Consider the following 22298-nt stretch of genomic DNA (forward strand, 5'->3'; position numbering starts at 1 on the left):
TGACTTAATCATGATATGACGATGATCATGTCTCCATTGCATGAAATGAAGAACAGACTATTTCTAAATATATTAAAACATGCCGTGATTTTTAATCTCTAATCATTTTTCTACTATATATGGAGTTTGCATGTTTGTTTGTTTTTAGTTTATAACTGTTATCGTATTAAGGTTCCATGAACCTCAGAAAGAACCAACTAAACAAAGATACTCACACAAGATTACAGCTCATGCTAAAACAACTTGTTCCAAAGCTGGAAACAATCAAAAAGACCATGCTGACACTGACAAGCTAAGGCTATGGGTTGTGTTGTATTTACTAGCGGCAATGCTAATCCCGATTAACCTCTGAGAGAGGTGAGGAGGACTGGGAAGTTAAAGCCCCCAGACGGAGTAGAGTGCATAACACACAGTCCATTTCCTCCATTCAAACAACCCTCAGTCATCCGATTTAAGGTCATCTTGAAGCAATGAGCTGGAAGAGGTGCGCGCATGTCTCTGAGTGTGTGTGTGTGTGTGTAAGTTTGATAGTCTTTGCCTGGCAGTGTGTGTGTGTTAGCACGTTTGATAGTCTTTGTGTCTGGTGGTGTGTCTCTGTGTGTTATGCACACATGGCAGAAATCACATGAACACAAACCTGTTTATTTCCCTGGCTGTCATCGTCTCCACTGAATTCTATTTCAGTTTATCTTGTCAAGCCCTGTCACTGTCACTCCCCTCCTTCCCTGTCACAGTCCCTCATGCAGATTCGGAGGGAAATTAAAGCACAGAGGGAAGGCACGTGGCTCACACACTTGCTGGTTTTTCTTCACCCTGAACACCGGCTTTGCTCACAACATATATAACCAGCTGCCAAAGCCCATGGCAGAAAAGTAATTATGTTTCTGTGAGGCCCAAGTGCATTTCACCGGCGAGTGCATTCTCTGCACTTAAAACCATAGTGGCCTTTCATATTTTATTCACTCGGAGCACAGAAGGGAGGCAGAGAGCCTGGCCACACTGCAACAGAAGAGTGATGTACTGTTTGCTTGAGACGGGACAAAGATGAATCCAGCCTTGCTGTTATTTATTTAATTATTTATTTATTTAATTAACCATTCATGAAAAGTGGGGGGGGCCCCATCTTTGAGCTCTTCACTGCTGGAATAGAAACGCGTAATTAAAGCAGACACTCATTTGGCTTCCTTAATCGAGTGTTAGTTCCAGGCAATTTGAAACACTCCAGCTTTGGTGGGGGCCGACAGACAGACAGACAGCCAGCCAGCCACTGGAGCGCTGGTACAGTAGCGTGCCCCACGCACCACCCCCACCTCGTCGGCACGCAGGGGCTCACGTGCCACTCAAACCACCACTTAACACGCCGGTCTGCACGCCAAGCCCATCTCCATTAAAAAAATGGGCTTGCTGCCAACCGTACCCCTTTCTGTCTTCTAATCATCTCTCTCTGCAGAGGAAACTCGTTGTCTTTCAGATTCTCAGCTGGAGGCAGCATGGCAGCATGAGAGCAGTGAATATAAAGCATTAAACAGGACGGAAACATCACTCCTGAGGCAGTTCACATGACTCCGGGGCTTTGGAGGGCTGGTAGGGGTATGAAGATGTGGGCTGCCTTGGCCGCAGGCTGTGGGTTTTGCTCCGCTGTGGGGTGGTGTGCTGTGGGCCAAGAGCCCGGCCATCCCAGCTGCAGAACTGGGTCTCAGGGAAGACAGATGTTCTATTCAGCAAACCTGGACCAACAGCTGTGGCGTTGGACCTCACTGTTTGTCTCTGTAATCTAATTTCCGGCACTGGATGGGGAAAGACATTTATTTTTTGGTATGGAAAGAGGCCCAAAGCAAGCCTGACATTGTCAGACAGTGAACATCCTGTGCATTACTAGAGTGAAATGTTGTCGGAAAGGAAATAAACAAAACTTTGATTATGATCCCAACTCACAAAAACAGCAGGGCTTAAAAATACAAAGCTTTGTGCTATGATCAGTGCATAGACCACTGCCTATGGAACACACTCTCTTGTGTGCTTTACCAAAACAAGAAGGAAAGAAGAAAGTAAAGAAATGCTTCCGTTGCTCAGTTGGAAACTGAGAGAGAATTGAGCAGGTTGGTATTTGGGCGGATTAATGAGACACAGAGTTCAGAGTTAAAACGGAAAACAGTCTCAGACACATCACTCGGCTAAGCCAACAGAGCCGAACATGAGAACACACAGGAGCAGCACGAGAAACAAATTGCCCAACTTCAAAACTTTATATCACAGCAAGCAAAAAGAGTATCAGAAGCAGGGTTTGAAATCCAGTCTGGCTGGGGAGTGAGCTCAAAGCAAAAACAGGAAAGCCCCATACCTAGGAGTTTCTTCAAGAATTCATGGTTTATTCTGCAAGTATCCTTTGACTAGACAAGGCAACTTTGCCAAAAGCATGACCATAAAAGGAAATACAGAGAGATTCAGACGGTTAGCCAGTAATGATTAAAATGTCTCTTCCGTCAGGGAACCTATAATGGATATTCCACAAGTAATTTGCTGAGTTCACACAGGATGTCACTTACCAAATATTCGTTGACAATCCGTAATGTAGAATGACTGACTTCCTTGTGCTACACAAATGCAACATATTTACTGAGAGTAGAAAAGGGCAAACAGAAATGCTGGCCCTCTGCTGTGCATGGTCGAGTGTTAGGTGTCAAAATACAGGTTCGGACTGACAGATTCAGATTAGCTGGATCCATATTTAGAATGATGTCCAGCAGAATGCACTGCTGTTGGTGTTCATTTTGGGAAATATACATGTGCTTGCGTCTGTCGTTCTGAAGGGGATGTGCGCTTGCGTCTATCGTTTTGATTCCCCACCTCCATCACCGTGTTCAGGAAATGAACAAGCAATGTCACCATGTCTGACACCTAAATCCAGACAGACAGCTCAGCAGCGAGACAGACAATGCTGTCGTCAGCTCTTCAAATGCCCCCATGATGCAGGAGACGCCAGTGTCTCCACAAACCCCTCGCCATCAGCCAACAAAAAGGAGTTGAGCTGGCAAGCTTTACTGACAGTGTTGTTGTGTGTCAGTCGCTCTTGGTGATGGCTGATCGTGTGCGTCTGATAAGCCATTCAAGTGGGTTAAGCAGACAGGGAGACTTCACTGTGCTTTGTGTGTGATGACACCCAGAACCCTAAACTTAAACACAGAGTGCTTTAACCCTGCTGGTACAGCTCTGCTTTCTCCCAGACTCCTAATGGGGAGAAACACATTAGAAAGGAGTCTTGTTTTTGCAGCCAGTACATTCCCTGTAAGGTAGGAGTGCTTGCTATAAAGGTCATCTTCACTAATGTCATACCTGATAGATTTAAAGTCAGCAGTGGGAGGCTTTGACATTCCACTTCCGTTAGCAGGCAGTGGGTGGAAACACCAGTAGCTAGAGCAACACATACATGCTGCATATATGTCATCTTACATACTTAAACTGTAACTAGATGGTCCTGTACCTGTATATGTAATCACATCAGCAAGTGTTGCTGGGCGTTTATAGTTATACAGATAAATCATAGATTACAAACTGGATGATATTACTATTAGTGGAATAAATACTAGCCCAGCTGTCCTTTTCACATTGGGGTTTGAATTTCAATTCATGTACAGGGCTTTGATGTCCAACGTGCCAAAGCTCACGTCTTTTTAGCTTTTGATGTGCACTGGCTGCCATGTACTATTGCGATTTTGTTTTTCACTTGGCAGCAGAGAGTCAGGTTGGGGTAACCACATCACACACTCACAATCACACACACACACACACACACACACACACACACACACACACACACACACATTCTCGCATATTCCCACACACATTTAGCCAAGTTAAGATTGACTTCTATGAAACCACATTTTGCAGTCATGGAAGCTGGGGGGCCTCATGTTGGCTGAAGGAGATGAAGGTGATGATTGGCTCCAATCATCGTGGTCTGAGCACAAGGTCACAGCAGCAGTTATATGAAGTTGCCACTTGAGGTGGGGGCTGGGAACAGAATTTCCCTAAAAGTCCTGGGCCTCAAGAGATGCCTGGTTTCTGCTTTGCTGGCACCAACCACCACCACAGGGCTCGGTGGCTAAGTATAGCCTTCCACAGGACTGGTGCATTTAGCTCACTGGGCGAGAAATTATGGATGAGTTCAGTCCGCCTGAGGGTAACTGCTCCAGACACATGTCTGCAGTATTAATGTGCAGATAGGGGGAGAAATAATGGTCACCGCAGCCGAGTGGACAGACATTCGACTTTCAGCAGGGATTAAAAGATGGACAAACTGTGCTGAAACTGTGGCTAGCGCACCAGCTCTGAGAATTTAAAGATGGCATTTCTTCTGGAGGAGTCACTTGTTGGTTGTTCAGAGCTTTCTATCCTGCTGTTCCTGAGCAACTGCTGTCTGAGGGTTAACCTGGCCATGTTGTTGCTTTGGGACTGGATTAGCTTTGGGCCAGTGGCTATCTGGGTCTCTCACTGAAATAGAGACAAGCTGTCCTCTCCTGGCTGTTGCTCTCTTTCATGGGAACCAGCGTTTCTGAAACCTTCCAAAACTGTCCTCAGAGAGGACCCCTCTCTGACAGTCACCCGAACTGTGATTATTGTTTAATCATCATTAATCATTTGTGAGACATTAAATGCTCACAGTGAAGAAATGAAAGCATCTAAAGCTTTGAAGATGGACAGAACTTTCAGATGTTCATATAATTTATATGCTTGGAAAGAAAGATGCAGTAATTCTATGTGGATTGATGACGCAAATGTGGCCTTGGTGATAGGGAGGGGATGGGGTTATTACTCATTAATCAGTCTAATTACAGCCTGAACTAACCCAGACTCATGCACTCAACCTCTTAATTAGAACCCCCCCACACACACACACTCCTACCCTCCACCTCTCTCATTATAGCACATACTGTAATCAACAGACATGTTTATTTCCTATTGATGGAGCTCTCTTTTAATGGCCAATTTGAATGGTGATTACAAACCAGACATCAAGTTTTCAAAGGGCCTCTTGAGGGAGACTGCTCAACACTGCCAGCCGTCTTTGGAGTTCTGAGCTTTGCCACCATGTCGACAAACTCTGAATTCTTGACCATCATGAATAAAATGGCTCCCACAGAACCGCCTGCTAAATCAACCTGAGAAAGACTTGAAAAAACACCCATAGCTGTTGGTTTTATTGCTTCTATAAAAGCTAGCGATGCGCTGTAAAGGGGAACTGCCTGCACTTTATTCGGGGGAAAGTTGTCTCAATTCAGTCTGCCCTGTCTATGACTCCTGCCTCCTTTGTTATTGGTGAGAATATTACAGTTTGGCTCTCTGCTACTGCAGGTTCCACCGCGCTCTTATGTTGTGCTTCAAATATTACTGGCCAAACAACTGAGCCCCTCAGACAAGAGAGAAAAGGGAAAAATCAAAAGTAAACTCATATGGACACCCGGCATTAAACTCTATTGTCTGCTAATGAATGTTTGAATTGAGTGAGTTGTAAAGCCTCAGTCAACTCTTTTGACACTGTCAGTGACTCACGCGTCAGTCTGGGAAATCAGTGTTCTGGTGTCAACAGATGGTTTGTCTGTTGCACTCTATGACCTCTCTCTGTGCTGTTCAGAAATGTTCCTGCATGTCGACCTTGAATGTTGACCTTTACTTCCCTTTTAACACGCTTGCGTTAAGGCCATGCAAATCTGCATTATGGCTCGGCACCCTGGCGTTGCTGGGGTCAGCAACCACACTACATACTGCAGATAGAGCAGGAACTATGAGCTTGAAACAAGTGTGGTTCACTTGCACATGTACTTATATTATTGGCACATACACACACGCACACACACACACACACTTTGAACAATCAGCCCTTTTGATCGCTGACGGACTGACATGGAAAGAGAGCTGCGTGTCAGTCAGGTTCTGTTGTGTCCTCTGCACTGAGCTCATTACTTTGTGACCTCCATCCCACCACCCTCCATCCCATCCCACCACGATCAGCAGAATGAGCTCCCAGTGGGTGGACACCTGCCCTGCGTCCACACAGTAAGCACCTGGCTGAGAGAACATCCTCCACATCATACCCATAGGACAAAGTGCCGACCGAGTGTCTATCACAGCAGCCAATGGTTCTCACAGACGGTTTCATCCTAACAATTGTAGATGTTTTGCACTGTGACAGGAGTTTAAGAGAAGTCTCTGAAGCATCTCTTGACCATCAAAATGAAACGGTTGAGAATCGTATTCATTAAGGTAACAGATAGACATTTCATACGATTCATTGCTGGTAATTTTAACCTGGGCTTGCAAAAATCCTGATGCTATATTATCTTAAGAACAGTTCTGAAATGTGGTCCATGAATTGTTCCACCATTGATCCAAAAGCACTGGCAATCAAATGACAGTAATTTATGAAAGTTTGAAAGTTTGAAAGTTTTTCCCTCACACATATAACCTCCGTCAGAATGACCCTGTCTTCAGTGACCGTTTAACAACAACAAGATAGTATTTCAACATAAATAGTGAAACATTAACATTCCATTAATATTATTAATATAATAAATCTCCAGCATGTGTCATTGCTGGTCCCCAACACTTCCCCTGTGTAAGACACTCACTGACGTCCTTGTTGTTTTGGTGATGTGAGGGAGGTCGTGGCTTGGCCTGGTGAGTGATGAGTGTATTTAATTAAAACTGTTAATTTCCACATGAAAAAGCCATTAAGCGGGAGGTAAAGAAAACAGATGACTTGAGAAGGAGGAGGCCACTGGGGCTGTTAACAGGAGCCATTTGCGTTTAGTACGCGCGCCCTTGAGCACAGGTCTTGCATCCCTGCTGTCTGAGCACGATAGGCTCCCAACTTATTAACCTCAACTTCCTTTTGCTATTTGTCAAATGTCAACTCTTTCCTTCAGCTAAGACTCCATGGAGGTTGCGCATACATGTACCAGAGTCTATTTACTGTAAAACCTCATGTCTTGAGAAGACATACATTTTTGTGAATAAGAATGAAATTATGTTAACATGAGCAACCACAAGTGAAGTCCATCAACTCACACTATGTAAAAAGGGCTTTGCATGCGATGCATGTTCACACTACTGAACCAACAATTACGTTTGTTTTTTTTAAACTGGCTTCCACTCTGTATTCTGTTGTAATCTTGGGCCTTGAAATATATTGTGCCACAACTATATAGAGCTAAAGGACTGGCAGCTAATGCAGTAAAATAATGATTGAGCTTGAAATCCTACGCTGGTGAAAATATCCTCTTCAGAGGCTTCATCCTGTAGTATTCTGTGTCCATGTTTAACATTTCATAACAGGGTTTGTGTGTATATTTGGTACGCAGGCATGTGAGTGTGTGACAGTGTGCGCTACTGCTATCTTCTAATAAATCCACACTTCAAAGATATCAAACAAGTGGACAGCTAAACTATATCTCTACTGACTGCTCTCCAGTTCCCCCTATATGGGAATTCATTTGGTGACACATTGTCTCACAAGAACAAACAAATGCTGTTGAATGTAGCGCCCGGAGGAGGGTGTGGGATAACAAGGACACATCCTACACTGGATGGTGTGTGATAAAAAGGACACATCCTTCACTAGATGGCGTGGAATAATAAGGACACATCCTACACTGGATGGTGTGTGATAAAAAGGACACATCCTTCACTAGATGGCGTGGAATAATAAGGACACATCCTACACTGGATGGTGTGTGATAAAAAGGACACATCCTTCACTAGATGGCGTGGAATAATAAGGACACATCCTACACTGGATGGTGTGTGATAAAAAGGACACATCCTTCACTAGATGGCGTGGAATAATAAGGACACATCCTACACTGGATGGTGTGTGATAAAAAGGACACATCCTTCACTAGATGGCGTGGAATAATAAGGACACATCCTACACTGGATGGTGTGTGATAAAAAGGACACATCCTACACTGGATGGTGTGGGATAAAAAGGACACATACTACACTGGCTGGCGTGGAATAAAAAGGACACATCCTTCACTGGATGGTGTGGGATAAAAAGGACACATCCTACACTGGATGGTGTGTGATAAAAAGGACACATCCTACACTGGATGGTGTGGGATAAAAAGGACACATACTACACTGGATGGCGTGGGATAATAAGGACACATCCTACACTGGATGGCGTGGGATAATAAGGACACATCCTACACTGGATGGCGTGGAATAATAAGGACACATCCTACACTGGATGGCGTGGGATAATAAGGACACATCCTACACTGGATGGCGTGGAATAATAAGGATGGCGGCACTGGCGTCTCCTGTTCATTTCCTTCCTTATTTAATTTAGGTAATGAACAGGGAGCTGCCGGGCGAGCAGACACCCCCCCCCCCCCCCCCTGGCAAGAGGCAGTCGTGATAAGAGCAGGTGCTGAGCATGTGCTACTTCATTTGGTATTCATGAAATATTGTTCTTCCACTGACATGTAATGAGAGTGGATGTAGAAAGCAAATGGCCCTGTGTGTGTGTGCGTGTGTGTGTGTGTGTGTGTGTGTGTGTGTGTGTGTGTGTGTGTGTGTGTGTGTGTGTGTGTGTGTGTGTGTGTGTGTGTGTGTGTGTGTGTGTGTGTGTGTGTGTGTGTGTGTGTGTGTGTGTGTGTGTGTGTGTGTGTGTGTGTGTGCCTGCATGTGCGTGTGTGCCTGCATGTGTCTAGGTGATACAGAGTGTATCTGTATGTGTAAATGTATGTGTTCTCTATGTGAAGAAGGATTTGTGTGTTTTGCCACTTCTAAGGTGTTATATGAGTTGGGAGAAAGCCTCAATTATATTGGTTACAGTTAATTTCTTTTGAAAATTATTTTGTAGAAAATTATTTATTTGGAATCCTAAAGTGAAATGCTCTATGGCTGACTATAGCACTATGTATAGTACTGTGTGGTGTGATATCAGAAAATAGTATTAATGGTAAACCATACCAATTGCTGCAGACTGACCCGCTTCTCTCTACATAAAAAACGTCTTTCATGTTTGCTGAGTCAGTTTTGATTAAAAATATAGAACAGTATTTTCACAGTGATTGCTGGCAAAATCGATCTTAGACTGACAGTGACATGTATTCATTTAAGGGATCCTTTTAATCCCTCTACAACTTATGAATGGTGTTACCCACATCATATTTCAGTGGCACAGAGCATCTGGTGAGAATCTAAGGAGGGTACCTCTGTACACAGAGGAGCACAGAAAAGAACACTTTTAAAAAGATATGCTGGATGAGTAGGAGGCAATGCTGCCAGTGAACAAGCGTATGAAAAGAGTTTAATGGGAACAATAGGTGTGAGAAGCTGCAATGAATTCTAACAATGACTACGTTTTGCAGCCAATTAGTATCAACACCAAGATACATTTGGGGGGTATTAAAGACAGATGAGACTTGTCTACATTATTCATATTTATTTAAATAAATAATTTTAATTAAATAATAAATACGTTTATTTTGGAGACTTAGTTAAAACACTCACTAATCACATTCGAGTCTGCAGTAGTATGCCTACCAGCCTAAATTTAGGGTGTTTTCATATTTCTATCCAGTAACCAAAATCCATCTACCTCAGCTGTTTCAGTAAACTGTGTAGTAGACGTTTGAGGGTTAGACGCTCTGCCCGTGTCTTATCCTGTTCGAGGCCTGTTGTGTTGACTTGACTTTATCATTATCTGAGATTTTTGCTGTTTCATTGCAAAATAAATGATAAAGAAATGCCCGTCATTTGAAAGGCTCAGTTTTGTCTCAGCACAAATGCTGACAGAGGACATATTATTTGAAGCTCTGATAGCACTTTTTAGTTTTGCAATGACACATTGTAAACACTCCTAGCATAGAAAAAGGAGGATAACAAAAGAAAAGAAAAACAAGAATGCTTGTTCTTCAAAGAAATGTCAACATGACCTTTGAAGGAGAGTGCATCAAATGCTTCTTTTAAAAGACCTTTTCCATGCCAGCATGTTCAGCCTTTGTCTTCAAGGTCGCCCCAGCTTCTCCATCATGGGCAGCTTAAACAGGGTGCATGAATTTGAGCCACATGACGAGTGAACAGAGCCTTTTTTTTTTTTAAATCCATGCCACTTTCTCCTTCACGTCTGCGCGGGACACAGAAAAGCGTCCATCCTCCAAGGCTGTCTGCTAAGTAACCTTCCTCTGTGACATGCCTGTCAGTGTGCATGTTGTTTGTTTGAAATCCCTTCAGGCGCTGAAAGCGTTCAGAGGTTAGAGTGACTCGGTGCAACAACAAAAAAAGAAAGAGAAGAAAAAGCAAAGGGAGAGAGAAACCTGGCCAGTGTCCAGCAGGGAGGGGGGACTGCTCAGCACCACATCGGGGACATCTTTGAGGGGGTTTAATAAGATTGTGGAGATGCAAGCTGCCGCTCCAGGGGAGATGGGCAAAGGAGAGAGAGAGAAGGAGACAGAAAGGGAAAGAGGAGAGAAAGAAGAGAAGGAGAAAGAGAACAAGAAGGAGAGAGAGAAAAAGATGAAATCCCAAATTGTCCCTGCGTGCTGAACCTGTCAGACCAGACGAGGTGTCCAGAGGGGGCCATAGTGAAAGACACACCATAGGGGAGTGGAATATGGGGACTGCGGGACAAATCCCCAGCCTGCCACCCCTTCCCCTCGAGTAGCTAGATTATCCCAACACATGCACATTCACACTCACACCCATACTCACAAACACACACAGACACACATGCACACCCACATGCACACACTCTCTCTCACACACACACACACACACTCACACTCACACACTCTCTCTCACACACACACACACACACACACACATATAAAGAGAAATGTCACTGAATTGTCACCACGGCCCATCGAGCAGACATCTTGCAATTGCCATACAGCACACTCTGCCACCCACTGCTGAACCAGTGATATCTCTGGCTTCTGTGAGGCTGTCCGCAGAGAACCTCAATTTATTATAATGCATGTAGAAATCTATGTGAAACGCATCAATACGTTTGAATATAGGCCAGCAGTTCTCTTTCAAGATCTCAATCTGTATATGCATGAAATGGTATACCTGTGTGCACCTAGTTTCTCTTCACTAAGCCAGAACAAAAACTCATTTCCCACTGACAAATAATTATCCTTTGGCAGGCAATGTTTCAGGACAACCCAGAACTGCCATTGTGGCTGTTTCATCGGGAAAAAAATCGATTACATCATGGGCACATTTTTCTAAATTTAGAAGGAGAAGAAGATACAATACCCTCTGTCGTTCCCACAAGCATATTCTGTGATATTGTTGTGTATATGATAGCATCGCAGGCCAATAGATTTACCATCTCAAACCTTCACTCTAATCTATCCCATTATAGCAAATAACATGACATGTCATTGTGGAGCTGAGGACTAAATTACAGGTCCTTTCCCACAAAACAGTCCCATGAAGATGTGTGTCAACAGACCCATGAAGATGTGTGTAAACAGTCCCATGAAGATGTGTGTTAACAGTCCAATGAAGATGTTGGGGAAACATTTTAATTTTATACAGAGAGGAATTGGAACAACAAGTCATACCTTGTTCCCAGTATGGTGCCCAAAATGATTTTAACTTTTACATCTAGAAATACCAAGGATGTTTTTTTGTTTTTCACTTGCTATATTGTGGGATCAGCAAGATAAATAACTCGGCTATGAATAGCCACATACAGTGAACTCATTGTATAACCTTTATTTTTGGAAAGGGAAGATAAATGTAGGGAGTAAAAGCCTAGTTACATTTCTGTACTATAAATGTCTCCAATTGGAGTTACTGTAAACATTCAGGACATTTTGCTATTGTTGCTCTGACTTTGCTTTCCAAGGTTGTGAAAGTGTGAAGAAGTCAGCACACTGGCCTGGCTGTCTTATGTAAAGTGCATGCCTTAAGCTTGACCAGGTTATTTGTCTGGGCCTTTGGCATGCACTAGTGGGTTGCTGGCTAGCTCTGCAAACGCATGTGGGTGTATTTTCTTCTTCTCTTAGCAGCCCAGGGAAGGCGTGTTTCAGTACATCGGGTCAACGTGGCAGAAGTTGATTATGTCTTTTAAAAGGCCATTCTCACTACAGCTTGCCATTTTTATAATGCGTGACAAAACCTTGGGTTCTGACATTTTAAAAGCCCTAATTCATGTAACTCCATGTAATGGACTGTTGAAGGCATGCCCTTTGTTCAAAAATGTTTTTGAAAGCTTTCCCCATGAGAGGCTTTGTTTGTTGAACACATTTATTGTGAAAGCAACTCACCTACATAACACAGCGACTGAAGATTCTTAATGACAGCAACTCACCTACATTACTCACCTCCATAACTCACCTACATGACTCACCTACACAACTCACCTCCATGACTCACCTCCATGACTCACCTCCATGACTCACCTACACAACTCACCTCCAATACTCACCTCCATGACTCACCTACACAACTCACCTCCATGACTCACCTCCATGACTCACCTCCAATACTCACCTCCATGACTCACCTACACAACTCACCTCCATGACTCACCTCCATGACTCACCTACACAACTCACCTCCATGACTCACCTACACAACTCACCTCCATGACTCACCTCCATGACTCACCTCCAATACTCACCTCCATGACTCACCTACACAACTCACCTCCATGACTCACCTCCATGACTCACCTCCAATACTCACCTCCAATACTCACCTCCATGATTCACCTACACAACTCACCTCCATTACTCACCGCCATGACTCACCTACATAACTCACCTCCACAACTCACCTCCATGACTCACCTACACAACTCACCTCCATGACTCACTTACATAACTCACCTACATTACTCACCTCCATTACTCACCGCCATGACTCACCTCCATGACTCACCGCCATGACTCACCTACACAACTCACCTCCATGACTCACCTCCATAACTCACCTACACAACTCACCTCCATTACTCACCTACATAACTCACCTACACAACTCACCTCCATGACTCACCTCCATGACTCACCTCCATAACTCACCTACACAACTCACCTCCATGACTCACCTACATAACTCACCTACACAACTCACCTCCATGACTCACCTCCATGACTCACCTCCATAACTCACCTACATTACTCACCTCCATTACTCACCTACATAACTCACCTCCATGACTCACCGCCATGACTCACCTACACAACTCACCTCCATGAATCACCTCCATGACTCACCTACACAACTCACCTCCATGACTCACCTCCATAACTCACCTACACAACTCACCTCCATGACTCACCTCCATGACTCACCTACACAACTCACCTCCATGACTCACCTCCATGACTCACCTACACAACTCACCTACATGACTCACCTACACAACTCACCTCCATGACTCACCTACATGACTCACCTACACAACTCACCTCCATGACTCACCTACATGACTCACCTACACAACTCACCTCCATGACTCACCTACACAACTCACCTCCATGACTCACCTACATGACTCACCTACACAACTCACCTCCATAACTCACCTACACGACTCACCTCCATGACTCATCTCCATAACTCACCTCCATGACTCACCTCCATGACTCATCTCCATTACTCACCTACATAACTCACCTCCATTACTCACCTCCATAACTCACTTACATAACTCACCTACACAACTCACCTCCATGACTCACCAACACAACTCACCTCCATGACTCACCTACACAACTCACCTCCATGACTCACCTCCATGACTCATCTCCATAACTCACCTCCATAACCCAGCGACTGAAGTGACTTAATGACAGCCGCCACAGTAATGGATGCTCTGCTCCTAATTAAACAGGCATATTTTTCACAATATCTCTGTCTCACACAACACCCCTGTGCCCTCTCTCTCTCTCTCTCTCGCTCGGTCTTTGGCCTTGCACATCTGGCTCCGGCCGTTCCTGGCGGATGAGCTCATTAGTTTCCTCATCAGCTCTTAGTCGGAATAATGAAGAGCACTCAGTCCCCCCACTGTCGCCATGTTAAGCTGTCATTTGCCGAGGAGCCCTTCATGTGAGGGAGGTATGATGTTTCAGCGAGCGCTCTGGGGAGTATCTCTCGATAGCTACAGCATATCACACCCCCTTCCTCCTCCTGCCATATCTCCCCATGTCTAATTACACCCGGCCAGATAAGGCTTAGTCCATGTCATAAATATTTGATTGCGCTCAATTGAACAGCATGTGATAGCATCTCCAGTAACTCTCCTAGTAGCTCTCACCAATGCAGATTTGTTTTCAAACCATTACTCAAATGGATGGTTCCACCTATTCGAGAGGAAAGGAGAAGACTGAAAGAGTGATAGCAGTTTTTTTTGTAGGTATTTAATGTAAACAATTTTGTTATTATTGCCCAGGTGAAATTGGCTCTTTTCAACTCTGTTTGGGCAGCTTAAGTTTTCTTTTAGATTAAGTGTACATTTGGATCAGCTCCAGATTGGCCATATGGTAATTCTGGTGAATGATAGAAAAGCCAGTCCAATTATTGGTCCATTTTGGGTCAGTCTGGCATTCTTGTCCAAATCAAATAAAATCCATGCAAAGAGAATGTGCAAATGAGCCAATATTGGCTGGTCCACTTTCACAGGAGGTGGTGGGCTGAGCCTCCATCTCAGGCCAGGCATCAGGTGCATCACCAGAACACACAGCCGCAGACAGGAGAGTCAGCACAGGAAATTACTTTATTGTAGGCTGTCAGAACCATGACCAAAACTCACCAACTCCATTCACCAGGCCTTGCCACAAACTTTACCTGCAGGCACCTGAAATAATGATCTCCATTGCTTTCACCTGGGCTAAATGTCTAACACTGCCTGAACAGAGCCTAGATAAGCCCAGTAAATATGAAGGGCAACTCCAGCCCCGCTCCATGATTGTTTAAGCAGCCTCCATAAAAATACTCATATCCCATATCAAGACGTTTAGTTCCCAGAATATTATAATTGTCATAAAATAATATTGGGTGGAGACATACAGCAAATATGAGTTAGCACAGATGATTTCACATTTCTACATTATTTGTGTCATTGTAAATGAAACCCTGATAAAACTTAGTGAGGCATTGAATACTTGTTTAAATATAATATCTTTGGACTACTTTTTGTTATTGGAATGTTATTTGATTTATAACATATTTATGTCCTCTTTAGATTGCTTGAGTTACAATCTGTGCTGTTGTCAAATAGGTTGCTCTGTGATAATACAATATCTATATCTCACATGACAAACGCCTGATCATTATCATGCCTGTCCAAACCACGGAGGTATTACAAAGACCTTGAGAGAGTGAGGAGGTACCTTCCCCATTAATGTCAAGGGGCAATGCTACGGGGCAATGCTAAAAATGTTGTTCCATGGGTGCTCACTTCTGGCACCATTTATACGAACCAGTAAGGCACTATTACAGATGACCACAGGAATTTAAAAAATAGTCTTGTCTCTGGGGATTGGTGGATGTTTCTGCCTTAAAAAACTGCTTGTGATGACAGCGTAATAGTTCGTTTGCACATTTATGTCTGTGGTTTGCTAGTAGGGTAACATTTTGCAAAACCATAAGTACTTAAAGTACACACCCAAAGTGAAATATTTGAGTAAAAGTAAATAAAGTATACACCCAATGTGTAAAATTTGCAGCACATTATCCTTCTGATGGAAAGCTAATTAAATCACACCAACTCAAAGAAAACAACTCACTGATAGAAATACACCAGTAGGCTACATGCAGGTGAACTGCAGTCAGAGCAATTAACAGTGAACGATTAACATTAACACATGACAGCATAGGACAACATTTTGGACAGAAGAAAACAAAAACAATATTACTGCAAGTATGTAGGATGTTTTCTAACTTTCACTTAGAGATGCTAAAATGAATTTCTTAATTTGCAGTTAAAATCATGTCATCCACCTGTATTACGCAGCATGACACCATTTAATAATGGCCTAATAAATCATACTTTATTGGATGATCCTCAGATTACAAACAAATAGTTAAAGGTAGTAGGATTGAGGGTGTGGACATGGGGCATTATGATTTTAAACATTACACCAAAATCTCTATGGGTATATGCAGTCTTTACTGATTAAAATCCTATAGCATTAATTTATCTGAATGAACACACTGATGGATTTGACTGAAACAAACCACCTTACACGTACTCTGTTCATGAATTTTCCATGACTGTCAGCCCACGTAAATTGTCGCCCGGCTGTTAAGATTTAGATTACGAACCAAAGCAAGTTTCCAACAAGAACTGAAATGTATCATCTTCTAATCCCTTAGTATTTAAGAACCCTCAATCTAATGTATGACCATATAGCTTCTCATGCACTCAAATCTGAGTTAAGATAGGAAAACTAAAACATGGCATATCTATAATTAGCTGTAGCTCTTTCACAGTTGCAGCATCATTGCACTGAATCTTAAATATTAACTATATTACATATTTATGCCTCAGAATGGGGGTGTCCAGCACGGCATCATCGGTATTGGATTAGTTAGAGTCTAATCCCCACATACCTCAGATCACAAGACAATCTGAGGGAGGGGATGATCATGTGAGACAGCTTGAAGCAAGGACATGTCCTCTGATTGTCTGAAGGGGTCAAGCAGGCCAACAACCTACCTGATTACCATTTGGTGAGAGCAAGGCCTAGCCAAGAATCAAAAGCAGATTAGAGATGGAACCACTCCTGACCACCTCTTAGCCAACTGTGTCCAATATGACATGATATATTTTTTCCTTAAGGATTTTGAGCTTAGTTGTATTAAGTGTCAGTGTTAGGTTAAGTTAGTTTAGAAGTTAGAAGTACGTTAAGAAGACAAGACCCCAAACTATAAAAAGCCTCAGTGACACAAAGGCTTGACCAGACATTGGGTCTCATTTATAAAACGTTGCGTAGAAACCATCCTACATTTTGTCTTAGACATTTCCTGAAATGAGCGTAAGTGAGATCCACAGAAAACAGACGTACACACAAAAAACACGTGTACGCCAATCCTTCGGTTATAAATTACAAATGGTCGTGAAATTGTGCGCAACTGAATCTCCGCCTTCAAAACGCCCCTATTTAATCTAATCAGCATATTATCAATGCACAAACAGAGCGCATCCTCAATGCAAAAACTCTCTGTGACAGTGGCAAGCAAGAAAGAAACATGTAAACAGAAGAATTAAAGTGAGGCTGACATCGACATTCTGCTGATGTTACAGCAGATGCGGGCCAAAACATCGTTAGAAAGCCTGTCTGGTGGCTTAATGGCAAAAGCAAAGTATTTGAAGTAGTAGACACGTCTCCGAAGCACCAGCACCTGCGGCAGCAGCACCAAGGCTTTGGTGCGCTCCACTACCGACCTGTCTTGTATTGAAGTGGGCTTCCTAGGCTTTCTGAGTGTGCGAAATCTGGATGAGAATACATTGGGAACCCTGTTTTACGCAGGAAATCCTCTTTCACATTTTGCTGGGCACTGTATGGAAATCTAATAAATTGCGGGCATATGGGATAGTATACTGCGAAGAACATCGTGCAAAATTCTGCTTAATGATGACGTGGATTGCTCGACTGGTCTCCAATTTCTCATCGGAACGTTCCTGTAGCCAGGAATCCAAGAACGGACAATACCTGCACGTGTATGGCCTGGTTCACTCTGGTGCGCCTCTCTAGATGAGAGGCCATTTGGGCCCAACGCTCTCGGCAAGCGGTACCTGCTTATCAGACATACATCATCCTGTGTCAAAAATTCTGCGCGATCACAAAAAAAACCCTCTCTCTCCTTATTGCGCAGTTGGCAATATCCTCTAACAACGCTAATGCAGCCATATCTCCTACTGAAAACTAAGCCACTATTAGTCTTTTTATAGGCTATACGTTTGAGCGAAATGTTTTACACTTGTGAAATTAAAACGGAATACCTATACGATATGAATCTCATTCATGTGTAAATTATTCTAATAGTTTATTTGATTTTATTGAGCGAAACATTAATTTGGCCTTTCACCATTAGCCCAAATGGTGACGGTGGTGCTGACGATGAGGATGATGAAACTGCATGTCGGCTGTCGGCGCTCGGAGAGTCCTGAATTCCTGCAGTACTCCAGTATTGCCGCAAGGAAATGTACTTACACAAACTGAAACCAGACGTAGAGATACATCCTTTTCTACGTCTAAGACGGTTTTTATAAATCTGTACTTAGACGTGGATTTGATCGCACTCACAGTCTAAGATCAGTGCTGTGCGTAAGTACGTTTCATAAATGAGGCCCAATGATGTACAATGAAGACAACCACCTAACTACTACTGACTGGAGGCTTGATCGTAATAATAGCTGAACAGCATCAAAGTGCCTCTTTTAGCAGCTGTGCAGGGAGAGCCTCCAGAGCCTCCAGAGCCCGACCAGCCAAGTGGGGCTGAACACTTGACAACCTCAATGAGTCATCAGGATGTACACGCCAACTCTTGGACCTGCCTTGAAGACAGCCTTGTCTCTTAATCTTACAATCCAGCAGCCCCCCCTCCTCCCACCCCCCCAGAGATGCTGTTAGGAGACTGATGTGGAGGTTATAAATGCAGCCCCGTCAGTCTTTCACTGTGTCTTGTCTTCATAACATTTTGTGGTTGGATATTCCGGAGATATTCTCCTTCTTATAAGTGTCTCCTTCCTATAGCCAGCTACCCCCCCTCCCACAGATACACATACACACACTCACTCACACACACACCCCGGTCTCCTGCAGTTGCTTCGCCTGTCAGCAGCGGTGGGGATGGCTTGTTTCTGCCGCTACAAGTGCCATAGCTGCGCTCAAGTCGTGAAATATTCAATACGTCTGATTGCACACAATACAGGAGCACGAAAGCACGAAAGAGCAGATCAGCTCACACCCGCCCCCCAAACACCCCTCCATCCATTGGCCTCTCTCAGAAAGACACCTGAGCCCCATGCACCATACTCACCCTTCATGTTGACTCACTGTTCGCCTCTCCTGCAATTTGCTCCTTTAACTGAGTATATGTCTTGTGTCATATGTGATAAGGTATAATATGCTATCGACGCTAAAGCACCGTCTGCGTTTGTGCAGTGCATCACTTGTGAAGAAATGTATGAGCAACCAAAGCATATTTAAAGGACATTTATCAGGAAGCAATGCGGTATTGTGCTTACCATCACATTATAGAATATCCATTGCATGCGGCAATATTGTGTCTCCATACAATTTATACTGTGGGGACAATGTTTCCGTTAATGTATTGATGTCCTTAGCTACAAATGTAACACAGCAAGCCTTTTTTATGTATAGCTATCGATAACATATCTTATATATGCATTTTCTGTACATCTATATTCACCCCTTCAGGCAGTTCCCTCTCCGCTCTGCAGTAAATTGTTTCACTTGATTATAGGCCAGCAGTGTCCAGTTTAAGTAACAGCTTGTCCTGGTGTGCTGACGTGAAGCTTTTATAGGACATTAGAGGCGTTGTGCTGTGAATTATTTGTATCTGAGGTCTTTAACTTGATGCTCGTGAGCCGAATGTGGTGTAGGGCGGGTGGGCAGACCCTCTCAGGGTTGTCGGTAGCCCATGGATCATTGCTGATTCAGGATTCATCTCTCTCCATCTTGCGGCGCTCCACATTAGCTGCACATTGCTGATCGCACTTTTTGTGCTGAGCTGGCAGCAACGAGGAGGGAGGTGGTGAGGGGGGGAAAGTTGTGCAGGGATTACGGAGTTGATGCCACTGGAGAGTCGGGAAGGATGGGGAAGGGCTCTGGAGTGTATGGAAAACAGCTTGTGGAAGTGAGCCAACATTCATCACCAATATGGTGTCACATATGGGCTGGCCCCCGCTGGTGGTCTGTATGTGTGCATCCAATTTGTTTATCTTCAGGAGTGACAGCGTGACAGACGCTCCTCAAGTTTGGATTTTTACACTAACAGAAAAAAAAAGATTTTAAAAACTTTGAACTGATGCTAGATCTGGCATTAGGGAGCCCTACTTATTGTATTGCTCTTAAGTGAAGACTTCCAATTTCATCAAGATTGTGGCATGTTTTATTAGATTTATGTTTACAGAACACAGAACCAGCACAGAACAGTGTTCCTCTTAAACTGCTATACCTCTCGTCCCAATAAACTCCTGAACTGAAATTGTGCGACAACAATTGTGCGATTAAACAGAAATGACAACTTTAAATGTCCATCTCTAATAACATCGACGCATTTTAAAACACTGTTTTGTGTTTTGTGCACCCTGGTCTACAGCTGGCCCTAGTCTTGTGGCAGGACACAATTAACTGTGAAAGCAGATAGTCAACCTGTTTTAGAAAGGGTAATTCAGTAATTACTCAAGTGCAGTTTTGAACAATGGCTAGGATACTTCCACCGACATTAGAAACCAGACCAATTGGGCTTGAACAGAAATGATGCACCTGATGGAGACGATCCATTCACACTTCATGACAGCATGGTTAGTGCCGTCGGAAGAGAGGAGCTGTTTTTCTGGCTGCATACTGATCAGCCTCTCTGTGGTTCGGCCACCTGGAAGATGACCAGAGTCCCAGATCAAACAGGCTGTAGCGGCGAACGCTGCCAAGGTAATCTTTGCTTAAATGAGAAGGATCACAACAGGTCAGAAGAGAAAAAAGGGTGGATTTTTTTTTCTCCACTTCAAAAAACACTACCCTCCTTGGCACAAGTCCTCAAAGGAACAAATAAGGAAAATAAGACAGAAAAATTAAGATCATTTCAGGGGAATGTAACGTGTGCTCAGCATTTACATGGCATATGCTTTTTATCCATTGAGGGTTACAGTGCTTTGAACACCTAATTACACTCTCTGGGTATTGATCCCATGACTTTGGCATGGCTCCAACAACTCTGTTCAAAGCAATGAGCAACAGAAGTACTTCCAAAATATTTTTTTTAATGTACAGGTTCTACAGCCAAGCTGAGGTGAATCAGTATCATATCAGATCTTAACTGTGGTAGTAGTTTACCACTATAAGAAGCTTTGTGGCACCCAGAAAATTACCTTACTTTTGGGTCATTAATTTTGCTTAAAATAAAAACAACAATATGTGGGTGCCGTAATCTCCATCCCTGATTGTGAATATGATAATTTAATCTCAAAGAACAAGGCCATGCGTATGATCATTTAATTTCAAGATAACATACTTTTGCAGAGGCAAACACTGTACCATCACCATGTTTAAAGTCTCCACACCCTGCAATTCATCTTGAAACTCACAAAGGTACCCAATACAAAAAAACATCCAGTACACTTTTAGCTTTCTGTGTTTATAATTTATGTTTATCAGACTCTTGTGAAGCCAGTGTTCAATACATTTCTACAATGTCCACAGATTACAGAGAACGCTGAGTTATCCCATCTACAATAGCACTTTTATGACATCATCCTTGTTACATTGAAAATACACCAGTGCGTCAAGGATAATGCACTAATTATCAGTGTGCAAATTGAGATTCTGTACTCACATATCTCTTAATACTAACCTAAAACTAGTGTGTATGTGTTAAATAACTGTGTTTTATTGCTCTATACCGCACATAATTAAGTAGTTACAATGTAATAAGAGCAGTTACATAAATGTATACTTACTTTATGATAATTGCATTGTTATACTGTCTAAGGTCTAACCATATAAAACCCAGAGCGTCTCACACCTTACGCTTAACATTATTTAGTGATGTGTCAGGAAACTGGTCCATGACATGAGTACGAGTGGATTAAACCAGAATTATGACAGGCAAGTTAAAAAAGAAGACCTCTTTTATAGCTAGAAAAAATGAGAGTATTATCAGAGAGCCCCGAGAGTCTGGGCAGCGCCCTATAATTTGCAAAAATTGCCTTATTAATCATAGCACACACAAAAGAGAAGTTAAGTACCAGGCTCAAGGGCACAGTGGCCGAGTTTCACCTGGAGTTAGAGACCTTGGCTGATGAGGGCAGCCAAATCTCTCACTCTCACAGCCACAGTGCAGTGGTAGAGGGGCTCTGATGAGGACAGCTAGGTCTCTCACTCTGACAGCCACAGTGCAGTCGTGGAGGGCCATTGATGAGGACAGCCAGGTCTCTCACTCTGACGGACAGCATTGCAGTGGTAGAGGGGCTCTGATGAGGACAGCCAGGTCTCTCACTCTGACAGACAGCATTGCAGTGGTAGAGGGGCTCTGATGAGGACAGCCAGGTCTCTCACTCTGACAGACAGCCACAGTGCAGT

Source organism: Sprattus sprattus, assembly GCF_963457725.1.
Source record: "Sprattus sprattus genome assembly, chromosome: 18".
NCBI lineage: Eukaryota > Metazoa > Chordata > Actinopteri > Clupeiformes > Clupeidae > Sprattus > Sprattus sprattus.